Here is a 26386-nt window from a genome sequence, read left to right as displayed (position 1 = left end):
GCTCCAGGCCCCGATAAGCGGCCGCCAAGGAGTGAGCCGGTGTGTACCTGGACGCCCACCCCCGGACACAAAGAACCACCAACGCACCGATGTCTGAGGGGGTCCGCCACTGGCAGGGGAAGTGGTGGTAGGGGGAGATAGGCCTCCAAACCTTGGAGGGCCTGAGATGTCCCCAGAGAGGTGGCGCCTGACACCCAACCTGACATATAGACACAGACATACAGGCACACACAGATACAAACATCCATTCCCACCCTCATGCTCTCATATGCACTTACTCCACACTCAACCAACATGGAGACAGACATAAAGAGACGCTGTACACACGATCACACTCCCCAAGCATACTCTACAAACCGGGTCTAGGTGCCCCCGCCCCTGGAGGGGGGAACTGCACCCAGACCCAGGTGGTGTTTCCCTTTTCCCTGCGGTGGGGGGAGGCAGACCGCCCCGACTCCGCAGCAGCAGGAAGGCCCCACACTCCAGACCGCAGTCGGACGGCCAACTCCTCCTCCTAGCCCCCCCGCTCCAGCAGGTCGCAGAGAACAGGGGTGAGAGAAGACTCCAAACCTCCCTCCACCCGCTCATTGTAGTGTTGATGCATGTGTGTTCTAAGGTGCATTTAAAACCCAGGAGGGCATGGAGCTACCTGCCAGAGAGCAGCAGGTAAGCGCATGGTCCCTCCTGCTAGCCCTCAATGTCTACGTGTATTTAACATTGAGAGGTGGGCAACGACGCCAGGGGTGGGGTGTACACCCTGATGGTACTTTGGACTCCGTGTATCGTGCCCACCCCCAAGATCCTATATGTATGTGTAATGAGAGTGTGAGTAATGTGAATGTCTAAGTTGTGGGATAAAATTGAGGCAGAGGCAGCCAGAAGGGGACAGAGGGGGGGGGGGGGGTAGCCTCCTCTGCACCCTGGTGACATACCCCTACTCCAAGGCCCTGCATGTGTGGGTGGTTGTGGTGGAGCGGGAAGAGGGAGGCAGCTGGAGATGGGGAGGGAAGGAAGGGAGGGGCAAGTGACCCCTCCCTGGGGCCAGCTCCCCCGCTGACCCCAGTAGGCACCCCCATACTCCGCGACCCGCCAGGGAAAGGGGGCCCAGGCCCATCCAGACCGGGGCCCAGCACAGCAGCGCCGCCCGGCCCCACAGAGCCCGGGACAGTCCACCCAACCCCACCACAGAGAAAACTGCACCCACCCCACCATCCACTCATCTTCCAGACTACATAAGACAATAAACACCCAGGCTGAGATCTTCCTCCACCTCTCCTGTATCTCCCCCTCCTGCAGAGGGAGCTCCTGAGGAGAGGAAAGCTCCTGCAAGATGTGACAATCTCCCCCACCAGTTGAAGAGCCCCCCAGGTGGCTCGACGCACCGGCGGCGAATCAACGAATCATCCTGTTAAGTCTAATTGTTGAATGTTGCCATTGTGTTTCTTAAATTTGTACAGTCTTAGTTTAAGCAGTAGGATCAAAGCCATCCCTTTGATCCTGACCACCTCTCCAGCCACTCTGTGCTGGGGGAGGTTTTATTGTAGATACATCCTATCTGAAAGATCTGTTTCTTTTGATGTAAGCTTCCTGGGTTTATGACCCTTTGGTCAGCAGGAGGTCACACACACACACACACACACACACACACACACACACACACACACACACACACACATTCTCACATAACACACACACACACTTACATACAGTGCCTTGTCTTCGTAACCAAAGGGGGGTTGCAAGGGGAGGTGTTTTGTAAACTATTGTTTGAAGTTTGTCAATAAAAGGCAGCGAGAGGAGGCCACCATTGTGGTCATTGTCATGTGCTGGACATAGATGAGAGGCCTCCCTTGCGCAAGTAATAGATCGATCGACTGTCTTGTTTTCTTCATGATGAATAAGTCTCTAGAATTAGCAGGGGTTGTGGAAACACAGACCCAACATTTATTTGGTCCTTCGAGCCGGAGCCTAACACATTGCATCCACCGAGGAGAGGGAGAGGACGCCACCGCAACGTCTGGGATGATTGACGTAAAGCCCTGGTGTTTTTGGCTTGCCACCAGGCCGGGAAGTTTGCGCCTGACCTCCCCTCGGGATGGATGACGATTGACGGGATCCAGAGACTCTTCCCATGAACGTAAACAAACAGTGAGTACAGAAGGCCTTAGAGCGTCTCTATAACCGTGTGAATGAATGTGGGATCCTAGATAGAAACGCGTCACCGTGATTCTGCGTGAAACGCGAGTCCGGGGGAGCGCTGGTCACGAGAGCGCACGTGGACCTAAAACAATAGAGAGCGGCTACGGGCTGTGCGTTAAACGTGAGTCCGGGAGCGCGCTAGCCGCGTGAGAGAGACGCAGGCTTCTCCGCCATTTGGGGCGTAGAGAGTTCTCCGCCATTTGGGGCGTGGAGATAACCTAGGTTCGGCGTCTCCGCCGTGAAGGAGTCCGGAATCTCCGCCATTTGGGGCGTTAGAGAGTGTCCGAAGGTTGAATTCTCCGCCATATGGGGCGTTTGAGAGTTTTCAACAGAGAGCGCTAGCTGTGCGTGCAGACGCAAGCGATAGGCCTATGTTGTGTGTGTGTGCGGGCCAGACGTGGTCTGCGTGAGTGTGGCTGATTGTTGTCTTGTAATGGAGAATAAAATGTGTAAGTCTGCCTTAGAAGGAGATTTAAAATTTATGCAGAAATTTTTACCAGGCAGCACGCAGTATGTAGGTTGTTGGCGTAAGAAATGTGGATTTGAAGGGATATTAGTGGAAGTTCAGTGTAAAATGCTGGTAGAAAGAATAGCTGTAAGTGTAGCAGGTAAAACAGGAAAAGCGAAGCAGAGGAAGGAATTGCAGTTGCTAAGTTGTGGCTGGAGCAGACTCAGAAGAGGAGAGAAGCAAGAATGTTAGCAGAAAGTAGAGCCAGAGAAGAGCGTGAGAGAGCAGAGGCAGAGGTGGAGGAGAGACTAAAGGCTGAGTATGGAGAGACATTAGGAGCAGCATTGAGTCCAAGACAGACTAGGCAGGGTAGGAAACAGAAAGTAAAGTTAGTGAACACAAACGTTACAACTACATATCCATCCCTGACACAACACAAAAAAAAACCCACATGGTGTTTCTGTAACAGAGTGTGAAGATGAAGAAAGTTTTTCTCCTGATCAATTCCGCGAGTGTGAGTGTGTCTGACGTCATGGTGTGTGTGAAAGGTATCCAGCTGGGGCAGACGTGATTCTGCAAGTCACCTGCCCAGTGGACAAAAAGAAATAAAATAGTTGTGTGGATGAATGATAGCATGAAGAGTGCTCAGTGTTTCTCAGTCTGAAACAGCTGTAATGCTATTTTCTGTTTTGGAGAAAAGTACAGTTAAAGAAAAAAAATCAGAGAGATGTGTGTTGTTTTAAGCAGTGATGAGAATAATGAAAGTGTGGTGAGAGATGAACACAAAAACATACTGAAAATGCATCAACTATACTAACCCTACATGCACATACACATACAATGATACTCATGAAGACCAGACAGCATCTTAAGCATGAGATTCTGTTTGTCATCTTGTCCAAGTCACTAGTAAGATGAAAGTGATACATAGACTAGTGGACTGAATATTATAGGAGGACAGATGGTTGCATCATAGAGGAGGAAACAGAATGCTGATGAGAGGTCTTAAATGAGTGAGCTGATTGTGAGTTTCTGGTGTGTGAAGAAGTTTTACCATGGCACACATTTAGTTACATGAGAAGAAACTTATTATGTGACGAGACAACAGGGTTATGCTGTATGTTGTGTGTATGGCTGATTGGATGAATGTTTGAGATTAAACTGGCTGTTTATTTGTCTTTTATTACTAAAGTTGAACCTGCCAATTGAGTTGTTACGATTTATCCCCCTGGCATGAAGAACACGTGTCATGACTTTAACAAGGCCTTTCTTTCCTTTATTTTCTTTCTTTTATTTTGTTACTTTCATGGTGCACTGAAAGTTTTGTTTGATGATCCATGTTTGAGCAGATCTGCACGGTTAGAACCGAAGCGTCGTCAAGAAAACTGTTGCAGAGTGAGCTTCTCCAAAATTAAAATGGGCTCTTATTTGGGACAATCAGGAAACAAATTCCTGTCCAAAAGGATTCAACGAGGAAATCCAGTCTAAATTATTTTTCTTTTTGAAATGACGTTGTTTTGCTGAGCGTGGAAACGAATGCGACGATAATTTCCACAATTAGCAAAAGAAGGAATCACTGAGTGAATGAGTAAGAATTTTAAAATAAATGGGGAACTGACTGACTGACAAAAGCTGACAAGACTGACTGACTTAACACCATTGTGTGAAGTTAACTCCCACCTGACAAAGGTGTGGATGTATCTCTGTGTGTGTCTCTGTTGCAGGAGCAGAAGGAGACCACAGGAGGAAATTTGGGTCACATGACTATGTGAACTCTGAAAATTTAACCTTTTTAGTTTAAATTCTCTGTCTGTGAATTTACCATGTGTGTGTCATTCACTACCTTGTGTTGCTCACAGAGATTACTGTGAGAAAGAGTGTATACACCTGCGCAGCGCTAACATTTACATTTCTTTTTACAGCAGATGGTTAATCATGTGATTTGATCATGTGATTTACAGCAGGACACAACTTAATGATGTTTTTCTACCACAGGATTACTGAGATTTTGTGTGAAGAAAACTGTAGTTACAGGCTATATGTTGATGATGAAATTACACTGTGTTGTTGAGAGAATGTTGGAGAATATATGAATGTTACAGGGGAGAAATTAATACAGTGTGACACATACTGTGATGAGACCATTGTTACTTTTTCCACAGCGAGTGTTAACTTTATGACTTTTCACAGCTCCTCTGGAATCTGGATGGCCGACATCTGACAACCAGGACGAACCGTGTGTTTGGCTGATGTTTGTTTTTCTTTAAGAGTGCTTGTAAAGGATTCGGCACAGACAGACAAGTGACAATTGAACAGATGTGCAGTGGTTACAGAATAGTTACATGGAGCTCATTATCTGACCACACTGTTGGGCTCATGGTGAGTGACAAACTTAAGGGAAGTCACTGATTACAATGTGGAATGACGTTGAGATGTTAAATAATTTGGAACAAATTATGGGAAAAAGTAGGAGTTTAATGAGTTTAGAATAAACCTGCAACGATACTTGTCTCTGTGATGCTGAATACTTTATTACACTTATGATCTATAGTTGGTTGCAAATGTGAAGTTGTTTTAACTTTAAGACTTTGTCTTCTAGGATACAGGAGCTGGAAGCTAAACAAGCTGAACATTTAAGTGCTGATTAATGTTTTACACAGGGTTACAGCTTGGAGTGAAGCTGCTCCAAGGGAAAAACCCTGGAGATTGTTTTAGGGAGACTGTGCAACACTCTTGTACATGTCTCATTGGGGAGTTGACACATGGCGAAAGCCGTGTGGCGAGAGGAGTGTCATTTTTTCAATTTGTAGATGTCGTGAGGTGCTATGACGAGAAGGAATGACTGAGAGGATCGCCCACAAGATGGAAGCTGAGGCCTGGAGAGAGTCTTCAGGAGGATCGGAGATCACCTTCAGCACAGAGAGCTGTGCTACTGGGCTTCCAAAGGATCGTCACGAGGAGACTTTGCACAGACAATCTTAAATAAGATGAAAGAGTTTCGACGTTGACGTTAAGGAAGACAACTACGGGGTACGACGTGCTCTGCCTTAAAATCTTCAGCAGCATTGGAAAATGGAACTTGAGGGAGCGTGCCAAGCTCCAAAAGTGATAGCGCAGAGGAGGTCCAGCGATGGACTTGTGGTTCTGTGAACAGCACAAATGCCAGGTGACTGTAAAATAACTAACAGCACTTTTTTCCACAAGTGAAGCCAGTAACTTACTATCCTAAAAGATTAGCTCTAGTTGCTCGTGCTTTACCTCCATGCGTGAGATCAGTATGTGCAGCAGCTTCAGCTGTACAATGTTTCAGGAAATAGTTTATTTCATCTTTGACATTGTTAGTTCCACACGAGGTAGATGTTTACTATTGCAGACTAAACTTACATTTCTGTCACCTACAAGACACTTGTCTTTAATGTTACTGTTACTCTCACAACCACACATATTACCATAAAGTGGTGCACAATTCTGAATCTGTCCAACCCTTTTTGCCAACGGAGGAGGGCACTTCTCATGAGTGTAGAGAGCGCGAGGAGAAGAAGTGTAAGCTGAGGGATGACTTACTAGATGTGCCACTCGTTGAGGGAAAGGTTTGGTTTGCTGATGGTTTGAGTTTTACAACAGCAGAGGGACAGACAAGAACACATTTACTGTAGCAGACAGTGAGAGAGAGTTATCTATGTAGGACAACTAGCATGTTTCATATTTGCTTGAGCAGCAGAGATGCTAGCTTTAACGGAAGCGTGTAAAGCTGTAGAGAGACAATATACACTGATAGGCAGTATACATTTGCTACTGTACATTTCTTTGTAGTGCAGTGAGTGAGACGAGGTGTGACAACCTCTACAGGGAAACCTGCAGAACACACCAAACTCTTGCAAAATCTGCTGGATGCAGTGTTGTTAACCAGTGGAATTGCCGTTTGTAAATGTGCAGCACACATGTGAGGGAAAGATCCAGTTGCATTAGGGAAAGTTCTTGCAGATAAGATCGCAAAAGAGGCAGCTGTAGTTAAACATGGTGTTAACCTTTTATCAGTACAGCATCAGCAGACATGCAGGCCCACTCACCTACAGCAGGAAAACAGTTGTGACTTACAGAGGGAGCAAGCTTGCAGGATGATGTTTATTATCTGTGTGATAAACCAATACTGCCTAATAATTTGTATAAGACTGCTGCTATTTTGAGCCATTGGCTATACCATGTCTCAAACAGGAGGGAGATGAGCAGTCGTTATACTCATTCTAGGATTATTAAATACTTTAAAAAAAAAAAAACTTTTTGCAGGCAGAGAGAACTAATGGAACAGTAAAGTTAAGATTTAGGAAGACAGGCAGGACATGGTTAGACTGTATAGAATAAGTACATGAGGATTACTCCAGCAGAGAATGGTCTGACTCTTTGAGATTATACATGTTAGAGCATTTAGAGTTCTAGTCTTCTGTAGTGATGATAGAAAAGCAGAAGAGAGAGCATATTAGCAGAATAGATGCTTGAAAATGTTTAAAAGTAAAGTAGTCATGAGAACAAATGATCTGCCAGATGATTCTGTTTCTCCGCAGGAGCAGAGTCTGGAGTCTGGAGATTGGATGTTGATAAGGCCATGGAGAGGAAGTGCTGGTCCAGTCCATGATGGGAAGGTCCATATCGGATGCTGCTGACGACGACCACAGCAGTGAAGATTGCTGGAAGGAACACTTGGATATATCAAGCGCACTGCAAGAAGGTGACACACATCCAGGCCAGCTCGGAGTAAGTGGCAGGAAGACCGGGAACAAAGGGGGGGGAAAGCCTCCAGGGCCCCTCGTCTCAATCCGGTGAAGAAACCAACTGAGCCACAGGTACTCATCAGAATGGCTGGGAATGTGCTGTGCATCTTCTTGAGCCTGTGGACCCTGAGTGGGATGACAGGGAGCGCACTGGAACAGAGCAAACCACACCCAGTACCCGCATGGGTTTTCAACAACTACTGGTGGCAGTTTAAGAACACAACTGCTCACATAAACAACGAGACCAATGGTTATGCTTGTGATGCCACTGGCTACACATTCTCCTGGACTGTGGCCCTATAGCATCACTGAGAGCGAGACAGTTTGTTTGGTTGCTTTAGCAACACATCCAGGAACACTGCCAACTTTTCAACTGCTCTGAACCTGAATGGAAGGTTGATTCACCAGTAGCTGGGAAGGTGAACTGCTCTGGTAGGACAGACCTGCTCGTCTGACTCAAAGTATCTGACTTGTTGCAGGACATTATACAGTTAAACGAACTGGAAACAGGCCAATTGCCTATGTGTATGAAGGACAATGGATTAGTCCAAGTTGGAGATTAACCATGGAACATGGCAACATCACCTATTCTTTTGTGTTCTGCAAGAAGGATGTAAACAGAGAAGCCTTTTGTCTACATTTACATCATGAACACTTGAGGTTTTGAGCCAAGAAGATCAAAACACCTTGATCCAATTTCCTTTACAAAGCTTTTTCTGTGGTGACAACAGGACAGGAGAAGAGTTGTAAATGCAGATAATTCACCAGTTGACTCTAACCCCCACAGGATGCCTACAGTGAGAAGATTTGGGGGGTTGATAGGAGTCATAAAGAAGGGTGTTGACCAGGCTGCAGCTTTGAAGTTAGCTGAGAGCCATATGGACAAACAATAAAGTCAACTGATGCATTTAAACACCTATGTCTGTATACAGTTGGATTGTAGTGACATATGATTTTTGAGAATGATGATTCTTCTTGTTTGACCTTTGACATTCAGTTGTGTACTTTTGCACGACAGGAGTAGATCCGCCACAAGGCTGGATAGCTTGGTTACCGTCTGGTCCTTGGTGGCATCTTCTTTTGAAAATATTAATTCCTGTTTTTGAACTGTTGACATTGATTTGCTTATGTATAGGATGTAGTTTACTGTGTATGAATGAAATCTACACTGACACTGTCTAAACAAAGGGTGCATAAGTTGAAATTTAAGAACACAATGACAAAAAGGAGGGAAATGTTAAGTCTAATTGTTGAATGTTGCCATTGTGTTTCTTAAATTTGTACAGTCTTAGTTTAAGCAGTAGGATCAAAGCCATCCCTTTGATCCTGACCACCTCTCCAGCCACTCTGTGCTGGGGGAGGTTTTATTGTAGATACATCCTATCTGAAAGATCTGTTTCTTTTGATGTAAGCTTCCTGGGTTTATGACCCTTTGGTCAGCAGGAGGTCTCACACACACACACACACACACACACACACACATTCTCACATAACACACACACACACTTACATACAGTGCCTTGTCTTCGTAACCAAAGGGGGGTTGCAAGGGGAGGTGTTTTGTAAACTATTGTTTGAAGTTTGTCAATAAAAGGCAGCGAGAGGAGGCCACCATTGTGGTCATTGTCATGTGCTGGACATAGATGAGAGGCCTCCCTTGCGCAAGTAATAGATCGATCGACTGTCTTGTTTTCTTCATGATGAATAAGTCTCTAGAATTAGCGGGGTTGTGGAAACACAGACCCAACAAAAAACAACCACCGAATCAATGTCATTTTATTTTAACATGTTTAACTCAACAAACAACAAGTTTATAGAAATGCAACAATACAATGACTTGTGTCATGTTTTCCTCCTTTTCAGTGAGAATAATCCAGCCTGTTTTGGTTTTGAACAAGGGCATTGAAATCTGGCTGAATGTCTGAGGTGGCTATGCGAAGAACAGCTGAGAGGTGGTCATCAGTGACAGAGGACCTGTGTTTGGATTTGTTGAACTTCATCACCGAGAATGTCTGTTCACATACATAGGTAGATCCAAAGAGGACTAGAATCCTCTGAGCATGATTCCTCAGGTGTGGAAAGTTTTCTTCTTTGAGGGAGGAATAAAAGTCCAGCAGTGAGACTGACCTGAAGTGCTCTGCCAGAAGTGTGTCAGACTGCAAGTCAATGAGTTCCATCTGAACATCACTTGAAGCATTATCCACACTGCAGGTGAAGGGAGAAGAAACCATGTCCATTTCATTTTCAAGAGCTTTGAAATCTTGAAATCGCCTTGAAAACTCTGCATGCAGTACTTCTATTCAATTCAATTCAATTCAATTCAATTTTATTTATATAGCGCCAAATCACAACAAAAGTCGCCTCAAGGCGCTTCATAGATACAGAGAAAAACCCAACAATCATATGACCCCCTATGAGCAAGCACTTTGGCGACAGTGGGAAGGAAAAACTCCCTTTTAACAGGAAGAAACCTCCGGCAGAACCAGGCTCAGGGAGGGGCGGCCATCTGCTGCGACCGGTTGGGGTGAGAGAAGGAAGACAGGATAAAGACATGCTGTGGAAGAGAGACAGAGGTTAATAACAGATATGATTCAATGCAGAGAGGTCTATTAATACATAGTGAGTGAGAAAGGTGACTGGAAAGGAAAAACTCAATGCATCATGGGAATCCCCCGGCAGCCTACATCTATTGCAGCAATAACTAAGGGAGGATTCAGGGTCACCTGGTCCAGCCCTAACTATATGCTTTAGCAAAAAGGAAAGTTTTTGCTAAAGCAAAACTAACATGGCTGAGTACTTGTGGAGGTGATTGGCATTTGGAATAGCCTCCTTTAGTGTTGGCAAGTGGGTCAGAAAGTTGTCCTTCACTTGGCTTGAGATAAGCTGCAACTTCCTCATGAAAGCCTTTACTGCACTGTACATCTCATGCACAAAAAGTCCCCTGCACTGCAGTTTGACATTTAGTTGGTTCATTAGTGCAGTCACATCCGCAGCAAGTCCGAGGTCTGCCACCCAATCTTCATCTGAAAGCTCTGGGACGGCATGTCCTTTCTTCACACAGAAATCCTGAATCTGTTCTCTCAGATCCCAGACACTTTTTAGTACCTTGCTTAGGCTGAGCCACCCGACAGAGCAGTGGTAGCTGATGTCACCATGTTCCATCTCATTTTCCTCCAAAAGAGCAATAAATTGTCTATGATTTAATGCTCTTGCTCTGATGAAGATAACTGTTTTAGTTACAACATCAACAACGTGGTCCATCTTTAACACTATCTTACACAACACTTCCTGATGTATAATACAATGCAAAAATGTCAATTTCTGCACAGGATTAATTTCTGTCACTTTATCCTACATTCTCTTTAAAAGTCCTACATTTTTCCCAGTCAGATTTGGACAACCATCTGTTGTTACACCTGCCAGATTGTCCCATTTCAGTCCTAATTTGTCCAAACATGCATTTACCTCTATGAATAAGTCATTGCCGGTTGTTGTTCCTTTCATTGACTGCATGGCAGCCAGCTCCTCCGTGACTTGAAAGTCTGCAGTTATTCCACGTAAGAAGATGAGAAGCTGGGCGGTATCAAAATATTAATTCTAAAAATAAATCTTAGTTTGTTTTACAGAAGAACAGACAAAATTGACTAACTTTTGTCAATATCAAATAAACTGAGAACTAAAAGGAAATTCTCAATCTCTCCTTGTTGTATAGCTTAGCTTTTCAAACAGTTTTAACAGTTACTTTAGTCTGACAAAAGCCGAATGACGAATTAGCGCTTTCAGTCAGAGATTGAGCATGCACCGGTTTATTGTATTTCCAGACTTGCTTTCGGCACAATTTACAGTGCGTGCTACTCTGTTTTTTTGTCAGACTTGAAATAGCCGAAATACCTTCACACTACGGAACTTCTATGCCTCTTCCGTTCGACAATCTCTCCGGCATTGGAACCATCATCTGTTTTCTCTTCGGTAACCTTCGGTCATGCTCTCGGTTGATTTTTCTCTAGTCGGCACACTCATTTCCTCCATTACCTGGGCGGCACAGCGGCTGGCTGCTTCCCAAACAAATACACATGTGCGGCTTGGCACTTGTGCTGTATGTAACAAGTTACGTGATGTGACGCTGCGGCTGTGATTGGTTCGCCTCTGTGCTACTTAATTTGGACTGGCTGTTCTTCTTTTTTTTTTTAAGTGGACAAGAGCGGTGAGGCCTATCGCAATAGTTTAATTCTTCTATCGAGAAAAAGTTATTTCGCAATTATCGTTATCGTTCTATCGCCCAGCTCTAGTTTCTACCCAATAAACATTACACAGACCCACTGTATGCTTCACATAGTCAGACTCAGGGAGCATCTCGCCACACATTCTTTCTCTCTCTCCTTTTTATTTACAAACAAGTGATGTATTCTCTCCACCTGTCTAAGCGACACACACAGCTACACCCCTAGTTATACACACACATCTATGGGTGCACTAAGGTTTGTTACATGGAATGTAAGTGGAGCTGGCTCCTGAGAAAAGAGGTTAAAAATATTTAACCAACTCAAAAAACTACAGGCAGATGTTGTCGTTTTACAAGAGACCCACAGACCTCTTAGAAGTTCGAATGAACTTAAAACACCTGAGTTTCCTAATGTGTTCTCAGCTTGTTATAATTCTAGACAAAAGGGAGTAGTGTGTTAATGATTTTTAATACATAAAAATATTAATTTCACAGTACACGATACAGTTATAGATCCAGAGGGCAGATTCTTAATCATTAAACTATCTGTACTTGATAAAAAGCTATGTATTGTAAGTGTATATGGTCCAAATGTGGATGATCCCTCATTCTTTCATGTTTTTTCAATACAGCAGGAACTCGGCGTAATTGGGAGTCCACAAATATAATCAAACAGTATATGAGCGACTTTGGCCTTTGCGATGCATGGCGCTCCCTTCACCCCAACAGTAAGGAATATACTTTTTTTCTCACATGTTCATCGCTCCTACTCTCGTCTGGATTATTTTTTGGTCAGCAGCTCACTGCTGAGTAATATTACAGACACTGAGATTCATCCTATAGCTGTCAGCGATCATGCTCCTGTATCTTTAACATTAATGCACAAGAATAATACTACGCCAAGTAAAAACTGGAGATTTAATATGGTAAATGGACTGATTCTTATATAGCGCTTTTCTACTCTCCTGGAGTACTCAAAGCGCTCTATACAATATGCCTCATTCACCCATTCATACAAGCACTTCTAAACACAAGTGCAAACTAAACTACATTCACACACATTCCTACTCCGATGAATGCAACTTGGGGTTAGTATCTTGCCCAAGGATATTTGGCATGTAGACTGGGGAAGCCAATAATCGAACCACCAACCTTCCGATAGCGACCAGATAGCATTAGAGGGCAGAGAGGAGGATGTTACTTTCAATGTTTTTTCAGGAGGATGCTGCTAATAAAGTTACACAGTTACACAGGGAATTTTATTATATTTAAAAAATACCAGAGTTTTTTTCTTGGTCGTATCATTTTTGTTGTATTTATCCGCAACACCTGAAAAGCCGGTCCGTGAAAATATTGTCTGACATTAAACCGGTCCGTGGTGCAAAAAAGGATGGGGACCGCTGGGTTAGAGTTGCACGTATTTTGAATGTAAAATTTAGAAGTACAATTTCCTGTGGTTGCACTGAGAGGTCAAATGCTGTGAAACACTAGCAAGTTGACACAACACACATAGTGGAAATGGAACAAAAACATTTCAGCATAACCACTGTTAAAATGCTGCAACCTAGTGGTAAAGGTTGCACTTGCAGTTGCACTTAAAATTTGAAGCAGGTACATACGCAGGTCTAGTCAGTTTGTGGAGTCATTTTTACTTTATTAAAACACAAATAAATCTATGACCCCATAAACAAAAGTACAAATTAAAAATATTCTGACAAACCATACATAATATTTAATTTTTTTCTATAAGGAGATAATCAAGGAAACAAACAAACAAAAACAAACATCCTCTGATTGCCTTTTGAAGTACAATGTAAGGCTTTGTGAAGCATCTGTGACCTTATAGTTTACAGCCATGTTCTCAAGGAATGGAAAGTTTTCCTTAGTGCCTATAATGTATCTGAAGTTATTGCAACCAAAGAAAAGCATCACAGAATAATACAGAAAGCTTGGAAACCACTACTGAATCCCCTGAGGACGTGCCTTTCCTTTTCTAATACAGGCTCAGAGAAGCACACAGTGTGAAGGCAACATCAATTGCTTTAGAAAGCTTATTGAGGCATTTCTAGAAGTGTTTGCGTTACCCACTGATATGATAATAATAATGATAAGGACTGTTAAGAAGGAAGAATTGAGGACTCTTCAGTTCACAGAAACATAAAGTGTTGCGTTCACCACTGTTTTACAGCTGGCAATTTTGAAATATGAGACTGAGAGAAATTCATGACATAAAGAACATGATATCATGCCACACTTAACAAACCTGCACCTAAAATATATACATACAGCTGTGGTCCAACCCAGTATCATGGCAAAATGTGTAACAGAGATGCCGGTCCACTGTGTCCATTTCACGCCTAAAACACATGCCGTGATATCAGGTTGTGTGATCATAAGTTCATCTATGAATTTTCTCTAATCCACACGGGGTCAAAAGCAAAGACACCCATTAATATTTGGTTAAATGTCCCTTAGCAAGCTGCAGACAAGACAGGTAGTCATCAAGAATTTGGCATAATTCTGGACATTTGGCCACTCTTCTTGGCAGAATTTGTTTATTTAAGTTAACTTCCTCCAGATTCCAGGATCATGAGTTTAAACAATTACACAAGTACATAATTTCCTTAGTGATTAATAAAATTCTGATACACATAAGAAAAAGTTATTCAGATGTGTAATCACTTTAACAGATTCTAGGAGGCTAGGCCAGGAACAATCTGGGAAACACCGGGCCTCAAAGCTTGCAATGACCTGGAAACTGATGGAACACCGGCATCGTTGTCCACAGTGAGGCTTGTTTTACATTGCCACGGATTGAGCGTGTGACAACTAAGAAAGTAGCCTTTGCCCCAAAATTGGCACCTTCAAGGTCAACTAAATTTTGCAGCTATCCACATAGATGAGCCAAATGCCTTTTGGGGAAGAGTTTTATGGTTGGATAAGAGAAAGATTGAGCTCTTTAGCTACAATGACAAGATGTATGTTTGGTGGAGCAAAAGTGAGGCTTTCAAACATAAAAACATAATTCTAATTGTCAAGCATGGTGGTGGTAGCATCATGCTCTAGTGTTGTTTTTATGCCACTGGTACCAGTACATTTCACAAAGTGGAATAATGAAGGAGAAGGAGGACTACCTCCAAATTCACCACAGATAAGTCTGCCCCAGGGCAGCTGTGGCTACAACTGTAGCTTGCCTCCACCAGTGTGTGAATGTGAGAGTGAATGAATAGTGGAATTGTGGGTCTGGAAAAGCACTGTATAAATGCAATCCATTATTATTATTATAAACAGCTAGATAGTTTAAACTTGGATATAACTGGATGTTCTGACAGAACAGTTATCCCAAACACAAATCATAATGGCTTTGGGATAAAGCAGACTAATGTTTCTGGAACGGCCTTCTTAAAGTTCCAGTGTCAATCCTAGTGAAAATTTGCGGACCATGTTCAAAAGATGGATTCGATTACATTTTGAGATTTGGGGACCACCCTAATGCTAATGATTTAAGTGATATCAAGAGTCCTAATTCCTATAGCAAATATTTTCTCTCTGCACAGTCTCTGGGCTCCATCCTGCCTGTGCTGTTCCTGGATAAGACTCCACAGTGCTGCACCATTGTGGGGCAGAGAGGCAGGTTAGAGTACAACATATCTGCGCCATTAACCCACAGCCATTCACCAGCCAGGAAATGCAGGCCTGTCCACACCTAGGGGAAGAAGCAACCAGAAAGTCAATTTTTCCATGAAAATTTTTCCTGCAGCTGAATAAGCCATCCACCCATCCATCCATCTTCATCCGCTTTATCCGGGGCCGGGTCGCGGGGGCAGCAGCCTAAGCAAAGAGGCCCAGACCTCCCTCTCCCCAGCCACCTCCTCCAGCTTATCCGGGGGAATACCAAGGCGTTCCAAGGCCAGCCGAGAGATATAATCTCTCCAGCGTGTCCTGGGTCTGCCCCGGGGCCTCCTCCCGGTGGGACATGCCTGGAACACCTCACCCAGGAGGCGCCCAGGGGGCATCCTTGTCAGATGTCCGAACCACCTCAGCTGGCTCCTTTCGATGTGGAGCAGCAGCTGCTCTACTCTCAGCCCCTCACGGATGGCCGAACTTCTCACCCTATCTCTAAGGGAGAGGCCAGCCACCCTTCGGAGGAAGCTCATTTCTGCCGCTTGTATCCGCGATCTCGTTCTTTCGGTCACTACCCACAGCTCGTGGCCATAGGTGAGGGTAGGGATAAGCATTTTCCCATAATATAGTTTCAAATAGTCAAAAATGGCAAAAGGCTGTTGACAGACCTCCTTCAGCTCCAAACAAGGTTAATAATAACCATGTGTATCATTCATACAAATAGCCAGAATTTGCTACTGTTCTGGGCTGTACATGTTGAGCATGGATTTTTCTTTCCCCAGTCAGACCAGGAGTGACATGTTTAGCCGCATGTTGTCCTTGCCATCTGTCTGAGTGGTGTCCAAAAAACATTCCTGGCTTTGTGTTTCCAGCTTGGATCCTTTGGTCATTACTAACCCAGCTCAGTAAAGTACCGGATCATTCTCTGTTGCTGGTTCACTCTGCTCACTCACTACCTGTCTACGACTTAACTACCTGCTGCTGGACTCGTTTTCAGCCGCTTGAACACTCGCCTCCCTGCCCTCCTGCTTGCATCGCCTTCTCTGCTGTGAAAAAGGAAAGAAGAGGTCGGACATCCCATTTTCCTCATTCCATAGCTCAGCAACTCACCCGATGAATCACCCCTCCCTCTTGCCCTGCTTCGTCCAACTACAAGTAACCAAATCTTTCCTTAAATGTTTTCACCCCTCGTCCCTTGGCTTCGTCCCTCTGTTGCAGTGACTTTTTGAATAAAACTTTCGCTCATCCTGTGTCTGAGGGCAGTTCTGCAAATAAACCATTAATCTTCCATATGGGTAAAAACAGTCTAGCAGATTTTGTGGTAGATTTTCCAACACTGGCCTTACGATTGCGCCACTGACCTCCTTCTGGGCACTCCACTTACCTCAAGTTGTTTACACAACATGTCAGGGCTGGAGATCAAAAGAATGGAGAAATACATCGGGGAATCATTGGTCGCAGGAATGATCTGCCCATCTTCCTCCCTTGTAGATGCTGGCTCATTTTTGTGGCCAAGAAAGACGAGACCCTCAGGCCCTGTATTGATTTTTGACGTTTTAATGAAATCACTATAAAGAATAACCATTCCTTGTCATTGATTAAGTCTGCTTTCAAGCCTCTCCAGCAAGAAACTTTCTTCACAGAACTGGACATCTACCATTTGGATTAACTAATGTCGTGTTTCAGGCTCTAGTGAACGACGTATTATGAGACTTCCAGAATGCCTTTGCTTACCTCGATGATATTCTGATTTTCTCCAAGTCCAAGGAGGACCACTGGGTTCACGTCCGCAATGAACTGTAAACAGACTCTACATCACAGCATTGAGATGCAAGTTTCACACGCCATCAGTCACCTTTCTAGGGTACATCCTAGCACGAGTGCAGGTGCATGCAGTAACAGAATAACCCACACCCAACTCAGTGGTATGCTGCAGCTTTTCCTCAGTTTTGCCAACTTCTACAGCCGATTCATCTACAACTAAAGTCGGGTAGCTGCACAAGTCACACGTCTCACCTCACCCAAGATTCCTTTCGTTTGGCCACCAGAGGCTGCTGCTTTTGATAAACTGCTGGAGCTGTTTACCTCAGCACCTGTTCTCCTGCATTCAGACACCAAGCTGCAGTTGTATGTGGCGATGGAATCGTCTGACTCTGGGGTGGGTCGGTCCTCTCACTGCAGATGGTGAATTTACTCTGTTGGTGTCATAGCCCCTCTAGGAGTTCAGAGTTAAGAGGTCAAGAGTTAATGTTTCCATTGTAACACCTCCAGATTTGACAGAGAAACACTCATTTTTAACACTCGGTTTTAACTACTATCATTTTACACCTCAGAGTTACATTAAAAGAATGTGACTCTGCTTAGAGTAAAATTAACTCTACTTTTGCAAGAAGACTATTAACACCAAAACATTTAACACTTTTGAATTTGCTGTGAAATTATAACCTTTATGGAACCTTAACTTCCATAAAGGTAGCTCGCAAAGGAATCTGCCAATTAGATTTATTCTACGCATTTCTTTTATTTTATCTTGAACCTTAATTTTAACAAGTATTTGGAATATCAATTTCATTGAACTAAAGTCTGTTATTTTAGTTTGTTGCGAGTTTACTATATCATTTCATGTGCTGTTTTCTAGGTAATAAGTCTGCTGAATGAGAAGGTTGTTTCATTGATGCATGAAACAATATTTTGTAGATGAAATGCTGAAAGGTCATCTGCTGCTAAGTGGAGGCACTGATTATAATCTCAATACTATCCGGTCTTTAAGTCTGACGTCATTAGCCGCATCCAGGCCCAAACTCTGCTGCAGGTCCTTAAGTCAAACGATCACTGCAGAATTACTGAGAGTTGAAAAACTGTCTAAATCCTTTCATCAGTAATAAAATAATCAGCGTTGCTGCTTTACCAGGTGTAACGATTAAGTTTAACAACCAGGCATCCATGAAAACAGAATTTATTAAATTTAACAGAGTTGGAAGTTAGCAGGAAGTTAGCAGGAAGTTAGCAGGAAGTTAGCTCGCTAGCGGGCGATCATGGCTCAAGAGTTGGGAGTTTGCCTTGTAATCGGAAGGTTGCCGGTTCGAGCCCTGGCTCGGACAGTCTCGGTCGTTGTGTTCTTGGGCAAGACACTTCACCCGTTGCCTACTGGTGGTGGTCAGAGGGCCAGGTGGCGCCAGAGTCCGGCAGCCTCGCCTCTGTCAGTGCGCCCCAGGGTGGCTGTGGCTACAATGTAGCTTGCCTTCACCAGTGTGTGAATGTGTGTGTGAATGGGTGGATGACTGGTTGTGTAAAGCGCTTTGGGGTCCTTAGGGACTAGTAAAGCGCTATACAAATACAGGCCATTTACTTCAATTTAAATATAATATACCACGCTCTGACCGAGAGATTTCTGAAAAAAATTTAAATGTACAGCTCTGCTATCACTTCAAACCTAAATGAAGACAGAAAACTAAACAGCAGTGACGTTTTGTAGGGTTACTGAAGTTGGGCTAGCTGGCAGCAGCGCTTTTTGATACGGGCGACATGGGCGGTTGCTCAGGGTGACATCGTGGTGGGGGCGGCATCACGGGCATCGGTTAAAAAAAAAGAAAAAAAATTGCTTGTACTCATGCTGCCCCGATGTCATGCCAGCACAGATTGGGAATGGCATAAGAAAAGATCGGTTTTCTGCCGCCCCATCTGTTGGCATCTGTGACCCTAAACCTGCTGCCCCAGCATGCAACAGCATAGGATAGCACTGACCACAACAGAAATACAACAAGTAACATTAATTAGTAGGGATAGTGAAAATGTCTGTTTACCTTTGTTAGCCACTTGGCTATGATAGTAAACAGTAGACACTGATGTAGCTTACTGAATCTTTGGACAGGAAGTTTTAGTGCACAGGCATATTAATAGATAAGACACAGAAAAGAGGAACTTTGCCATATAAGCAGTGTTGGGGAGTAACGGAATACATGTACCGCCATTACATATTTAAAATACAAAATATGAGTAACTGTATTCCGTTACAGTTACCGTTTTAAAGGTGGTATTCAGAATACAGTTACTTTGTTGAAATAAATGGATTACACTGCGGTACTTTCCTGTTTCATATTGTGGCGTGTCATGACTGTTTGGGTTTTGTTTGACAGCTACGTTCTGTTGTTCCAGGCGGCAGCGTTACGGTTGCCATGGTTACAGGGCGACGCGCTCTCTCTCTCTCTGCGACTGTGTGTTTCCTGGGTGAGAGAGCGCCTTTTCGTTATTGTTGTTGTTGTGCTAAGCTAACAGGCAGAATGCTACAAGCATAGCTCTAAAGAATGTAGCATCATGGGCAGTGTAGTCCGTGTTGCAGGGAGAATGGACTGCCATACACGTTATGTGTCTGTGAGCGAGGAGGGACAAAAAGGGGAGTGGAAAGGTACGAGTTGTCATCGAGGAAAAACGGGAGCTGGAAGCATGTAAATATAATAATAACCACTTCAGCCAAGAAGAGTGCCTGACGAGCCCAGTTGTAAGTAAGCTATTAAGACTCGACTGTACACTTTGTTCGTGTTTTCCTCCGAAAACAATAAGTTCCGTTGGAGCAACCTTTCAACGCCTCTCTCTGTCTCTCGCAAGAAAAGTTGACCCACACAACAAAGTAAAGCTATTTTTCGGCTATGAGCCGACAGGGACCCCGCTGTATTAGTCAGAGGTCCCTTTACTACAGTTCGGAGTCGCGGACCTTCAGTAATAGTAATAAATCACACAGCAATAGTACATTCACGTTGTTGTAAAAAGCATGATAATATATTAAGTAATCCAAAGTATTCAGAATACGTTACTGTCATTGAGTAACGTAACGGAATACACTACAGAATACATTTTGGGGCATGTATTCTGTATTCTGTAATGGAATACATTTTAAAAGTAACCTTCCCAACACTGCATATAAGCAATGTTTGAAACAGTGCGACGTGCAAAGTACAGAGATAACACCATATAAGACATATGTGGAGCTAAAAATGTTGGTTCTAAAAGCCTTGCAAGTCAAAAATACGTATATATAGTGCTGCTGTATGTCACACACGCAGTTTCAATCAAAACAGCTCCTTTTGGTCTGAGTGTGTGTGTGTGTTACTTAGTTCCGCTTTTTCTGTCTGGTTTCCTGTATTTTATTAATATGCCTCTGCAGCTCTGCACTAAACTTCCTGTTTCTTAACTTCCCCTTACTAAAGCCTCTGTTGCTAGCATAACATTAGTACAGTGAAGCTGGAGGATGAACAAACTTTTTTTCCACTCGATAAACGCTAACATGAGGGTTCCCGATGGTTAGGGACAAATGCAATCGCATGGCAGGCAATGTTCCCTCTAAGCTGCGTGCGTGCGCAATTGCGCAGTGGGGGGCACGGTCTCTGCGCACAGAAAATCTGCGTTACATACACACACACACACATACACACACACACACACACACACAAAAAAAAACAATCTAACCTGAATTGAAAATAAAACTTTAACAATTCTGTTTTGCAGTGTTAGTCAGTAAGTGACTGGCTGCTCCCATATCGGATTAGAACGATGCCACCTTATCCCATAGTCCAGCCAATAATGTGATTCACATTCGTATATACAACGTCATTGACGGGCTATGACAGCGTCCTTATGTGCCGACACCGGTGTTTTAGCTAGCAAAAAATAAATAAATAAATAAATAAAAAGAGCTAAATTACACAAGACTCCTTTAAAAAGGTGCAGAAATGTTACATGCATTATTTTATAAACACTTTCTCAGCTCACTCTGGATATTGGAGCACACAGATCATCTTGCAACTTATCCCCTCCACACAAAAAATGGCTGCCCTGCACATGCAGGTCTGTTTCAGAAACACATCATCTTGTTAAAATACTGACCATTTAGCACTGCAATACAATTACACCAGCAAGTTTTGTGCATATCTACAGATTTCTTACAAACAATATCAACAATATAAGGAGTTACTCAGACCAACAGGTTCTGGGAGAAGACCCAAACTGTCACCCTCAGATGAGAGAAATATGGTTAGAAAGACCAGAACCACCAAGCCTCTAAGCTTGCTGTCACCTGGAAACTGCCATGTCATGATTGTCATGATTCAGCTGTGTGGCAGGCAGGATTGGACCCAAACGCAGGAGTCATAGACGGGAGGTTAAACTTAAAGCGCAGCTTTATTGCTGGGAAAAAACTCTTCATAGAAAACAGTCTAAACCAGGGATGGGTAATTCCAGGCCCCGAGGGCCAGTGTCCTGCAGGTTTTAAATCTCACCTTGGGTCAACACACCTGAATCACATGATTAGTTCGTTACCAGGCCTCTGGAGAACTTCAGGACATGTTGAGGAGCTAATTTAGCCATTTAAATCTGCTGTGTTGGTTCAAGGACACATCTAAAACCTGCAGGGACACCGGCCCTCGAGGCCTGGAGTTGCCCACCCCTGGTCTAAACCAAAACCTCAAATGCAAAACTCGAAACAAAACTGGCCACAGGAACCTCGGAAGTAAGAAACTTACACTTGGAACCTAACACACAGCATGAAGAGGGACGGCGCAACAAAGGGCAAACAAAAGGCCTAAATATACAGAGGAGTAATGAGGGAATGGGAAACTGGAGGGAGACACAGCTGGGATTAATTAGACCAGGGGTGTCAAACTCCAGGCCTCGAGGGCCGGTGTCCTGCAGGTTTTAGATCTCACCCTGGGTCAACACACCTGAATCAAATGATTCGTTTATTCCCAGGCCTCTGGAGAACTTCAAGACATATTGAGGAGGTCATTTAGCCATTTAATCAGCTGTGATGGATCAAGGACACATCTAAAACCAGCAGGACACCGGCCCTCGAGGCCTGGAGTTTGACACCTGTGAATTAGACATAATGAAACAAAGGAAGCAAAACTAGAAACACTGACATGAGACTTTTAAAATAAAACTGGAAATATAACAGAGATGCGGACTTGACACTTACGGTGTGTTCATACCGAATGCGATAGACGCGAGCGAAAACGCCCCAAATGCCCCTAATTTGACGCGTGCACATTCGCACCTCGACGTGTGTCCAACACAAATCAATCGCTCCTCAAAATTGCATATTTTGACGCGCGTGAACCGGAAATGTGGGAGGGATGTGGGAGGAAGTTGTGCCAGACGGTTTCTTTGCTAGATGGCAGCAGCGGCGTTAAGGACGTCCTCGCCGTACCTGGGTCCATCAGGTCCTCCAGACGCGTGAGCAGTTTGGTGAGTTTCACCACTTGCTCCAGGAGCTGCGCCTGGATGACGGCCGCTTTCAGCAATATCACCGTCTTTCACTCGCCCAGTTTGAGGACCTGCTGTCCCCAGAATCGCCCGCCTAGACACCAACTACAGCCGCTCAATCCCACCTGCAGAGCGCCTGTTCATCTGCCTGAGGTTAGTAAAAGTGTTTAATACAGTAGTCCTTTATTGATACTTGTGCTAATATATGCAAAACTATAGTTTATACACTGCTAACATGGATGTGGTATGCTATCAATGAATGCTGTCGGTGTTTACTGATAGCAAACTGTGATACGGAGACGACTGTTCATAATATTTCTAGTGATACTCGAAAGGTCTCATCAAGTCCCGATTTAATTCGATTTATGCTATGTTATCAGTGTTTGCATTGATAGCATGGCTGTGGTGTCATATCAGTGTATGCTCTCGGTGTTTGCTGATATCAGACTGTGGTATGAGGACCACTGTGGGTTAATCTTTGTAGTGATACTCACTCCTTTTTTTTTTTTTTTAATTTAGACCTGGTTTAATTCTGGGATAGTTGAATATTTGTATATAATCCCCGCAGCTGTCAGACTCTATAACAGGGGTCACCAGCCGTTCTTAAAACTGAGAGCTAGATAAAATTGTGAACAGTTTGGTTCATCTTTAGTTATATGGTTCTATCTAGCATATTCTTTCTTGATATGCTATCTTATCACAGGTTAATTTTTCAAAAATATTAACAATGATTTAAGCAAGGAAAGGGCTACATGTCAACATACAACTCATTTCTATTAATGTCTTACTTCATTCCTACCTGATTGACATGTCTAGGAATTATGAGTGATTGGCTCACTGTAGTTGTTAAAGTTGCTACCAATCAAATTATGATATGTTAAAGTTAAAACAAAACACGACTGTTTTATATTATATCTAATATATATCATGTAATTATCCTTATAATTACAAAATGTTTTATGTAAGATTTATGTTTTGTGATTTAAATCTGACATTACAAAAGTATTTTGGAATTTGAACAATGTATTTTGTAACTGCAGTACAAATAATACTAATTTTGAACAATTTTGTCCAGGTTCCTTGTCACCGGGGACTCCTTCAGGACCACTCTGGATGGGAAGCATGTCCACACAAAGGCACCCCATATATCATATAGGAGACACACACATTGATATACACTAAATATTTATTTCATTTCTTTTTTTGTGGTGCCCAAATTTATGCACCTGCTTGATTTTGTTTAAACAATTATTGCACACTTTTTGTAAATCCAGTAAACTTCTTTTCACTTCTCAAATATCACTATGTGTCTCCTGTATGATATATTTAACTGACATTTTTTATTGTAACAACCAACGATTTATACAGGAAATTAATGGCTATTAACAATGTTGCCCAAACTTTTGCATCCCACTGTATTAGTATATTTTGTCATTAGTATAATATGAAATAAATTCTACATGTGTCAAGTCATGTGCCAACATTTGCTGTGTAGTAGAACTGAGACATTAGTCATTATAAAAATTTATTTGAAATAATATTAAAATTCCCAAACAGAAAAACCCATTCCATTCGCTTCCGCTTATCCTTTTCAGGGTCGCGGGGGGCGCTGGAGCCTATCCCAGCTGTCATAGGGCGAAAGGCGGGATACACCCTGGACAGGTCGCCAGTCTGTCGCAGGGCTAACACATAGGGACAGACAACCATTCACACTCACATTCACTCGCACATTCACACCTAGTGGCAATTTGGATTATCCAATTAACCTATCCCCACAAGCTGCATGTCTTTGGACGGTGGGAGGAAGCCGGAGTACCCGGAGAGAACCCACGCAAACATGGGGAGAACATGCAAACTCCACACAGAAAGACCCCGGCCTGATGGTGGAATTGAACTCAGGACCTTCTTGCTGTGAGACAACAGTGCTAACCACCGTGCCACCGTGCCACAAACAGAAAAACATTAAACATAAATATATAAAATATAAGTATTTACAGAGAGACAGGAATAAAAAGGACCCAGCTGCTCTCCAGAGCAGGAACAAGGCTGAGGAGGAAATGCTCCATTGGAGACTGGTGTGGCCTCTTCAGGGACACCAGGATGGCCAGCTCCACCGCCGATGGACCGTCCTGGGACCCGTCCCTCATCTGCCTCGGAGCTGTCCTCCTCTGTGGGCCTGTAAAACAGCACAAAACACAAAGAAATGAGAAGGTTGCTACTAGATTTTCATTTCAACATTGAAAAAACAAAAAAACAAAAAACAAAACTGGATATAATCAGATTAGTTGTAGATATTTAGTAAAGGTGATCACAAGGGAATCCCACCAAGTAAAAAGCTATCAGTGCTTGCTGTACATACCTGTGGGTGCAGCAGGAGGAGCTCAGGGACTGGGGAGCCAGGAGAAGCAACAGGGGATGCTCTGCTGCAGAATCAGTTGGTTCTATCAAGACAATATTAAATGTTAACAGGTTGAATAAATCATAGAGAAAGTATATACAGTGGTCCCTCATTTATTGCAGCAGGGGTTATCAGAATAACTAGCCCCTCGCCACACACTTTATACACTTTTTTCCCCACACACATGAACACAGTTCTCACAAGTTGATTCTCAAAGTGCAAACCTTTGTAGACTGCAAAACGTAAAAGTATTATTATGCCGCGTTTTGTCTTCATCTGCCTGCCACTTTCGTGCACCTTTTTCCAAATGAAGGTCATAGTTATGGGTGCTTTTGTGCTTTTTTTTTTCCTATAGGGCTTTGGAGCCTGATGTCATGGGGGTGGGCGTGGAAAGGATTTTGGCCCGATCCGCCTTGTCTTTTCATTCTTTCCCAACCTGGAAGCAACACGAGGAAGCTCGTGTATCGATGTTACCAAACGAAGGCGTCTAGCCTGGATAGCAGCTGTGAGACGAGCTGGTTCTCTTCCATCTCCAAATATCTGTTGGTGCTCCAGACATTTTCATTCCGGTAAATTCTAAATACGTTCATATCACTCTTTATAGTCTATTAGTTTTATTTTCGATGCGCTCTGAGGTCATAGCAAATTAGAACAAACATCCTACTGAGTGATTTTGCAGAACTACCTTCTATTTCTAGAGTTGCTAATTATTTGGCATTATTGCAGTAAACCAGCCTATGAAATGGATGAAACATCATGACTGGGTTCCAGCGCTACACAAGGGACCTGCTTCAAACATACCACCATGCCAATCAGATTACTTCTTCCATGTCAGGGTGAAGAGGTGACCCTTCAGGATAAGATGGTGAAGGTTTGCTGCGTTTGGTGAACAGTGTGATAATAAAACCAGGGAAAAATGAAACCTGCTCCAGTTAAATATTCTTAAGTCTTTTGATGTATAAATAGCGGTATTTGTAAACTATAAATGACGTGGATTCTACATTGTAACGGATGTGATGTTCTATAAAGTGGTTTTAATATAAAAAAAAGAGGCAAAAATTAGTTTGTTAGTTATGGGTGTTTTTGTGCCATTTATTCTATTGGACGTGATGGTTATCAAAACCAAACATGATAAATTTGGCAAGTGCAGGAGACACAGCACGGAGGAGATTTGTCAATCAGGCTGCAGAATGCAATGCTGTACTGCAATAAAAAAATAAGCGAAAAAGTGAGGCAGCGACGGATGAACAGCGGGACCACTGTGTGCTGTTTATTAATAAACAATAAAATATATTCCTATATGACAACATGCATAAAAGCAGAACGGTATTTGTACATCAGTGGGAAAATAGCAGTGGCTTGCTAGCTTTTGTACGGCTTCCCCGGATCAGTGAAAACTTTCAAAAGAGAAATGGATGAACTTACCAGGTTACCCGATCTCTTCACAAATCATCCTCCAAGCTCGGTCCTTT

General features: G+C 43.4%; 1 long non-coding RNA gene across 1 annotated transcript; it reads left to right on the top strand.

The window, feature by feature from the left end:
• Positions 1–1610: 1610 nt before the first annotated feature.
• LOC120715691 lies at positions 1611–8240 on the top strand. Its single transcript, XR_005691720.1, has 2 exons — positions 1611–2148; positions 5458–8240. It is a non-coding gene; the product is annotated as an uncharacterized LOC120715691 (long non-coding RNA).
• Positions 8241–26386: the final 18146 nt, after the last annotated feature.

The sequence above is a fragment of the Simochromis diagramma genome, unplaced genomic scaffold (genome assembly GCF_900408965.1).
Source record: "Simochromis diagramma unplaced genomic scaffold, fSimDia1.1 OVJJ01000457.1, whole genome shotgun sequence".
In the NCBI taxonomy this organism is placed as follows: domain Eukaryota; kingdom Metazoa; phylum Chordata; class Actinopteri; order Cichliformes; family Cichlidae; genus Simochromis; species Simochromis diagramma.
Note: the sequence above shows the minus strand (reverse complement) of the source record. Positions and strands in the feature narration are given on the sequence as shown.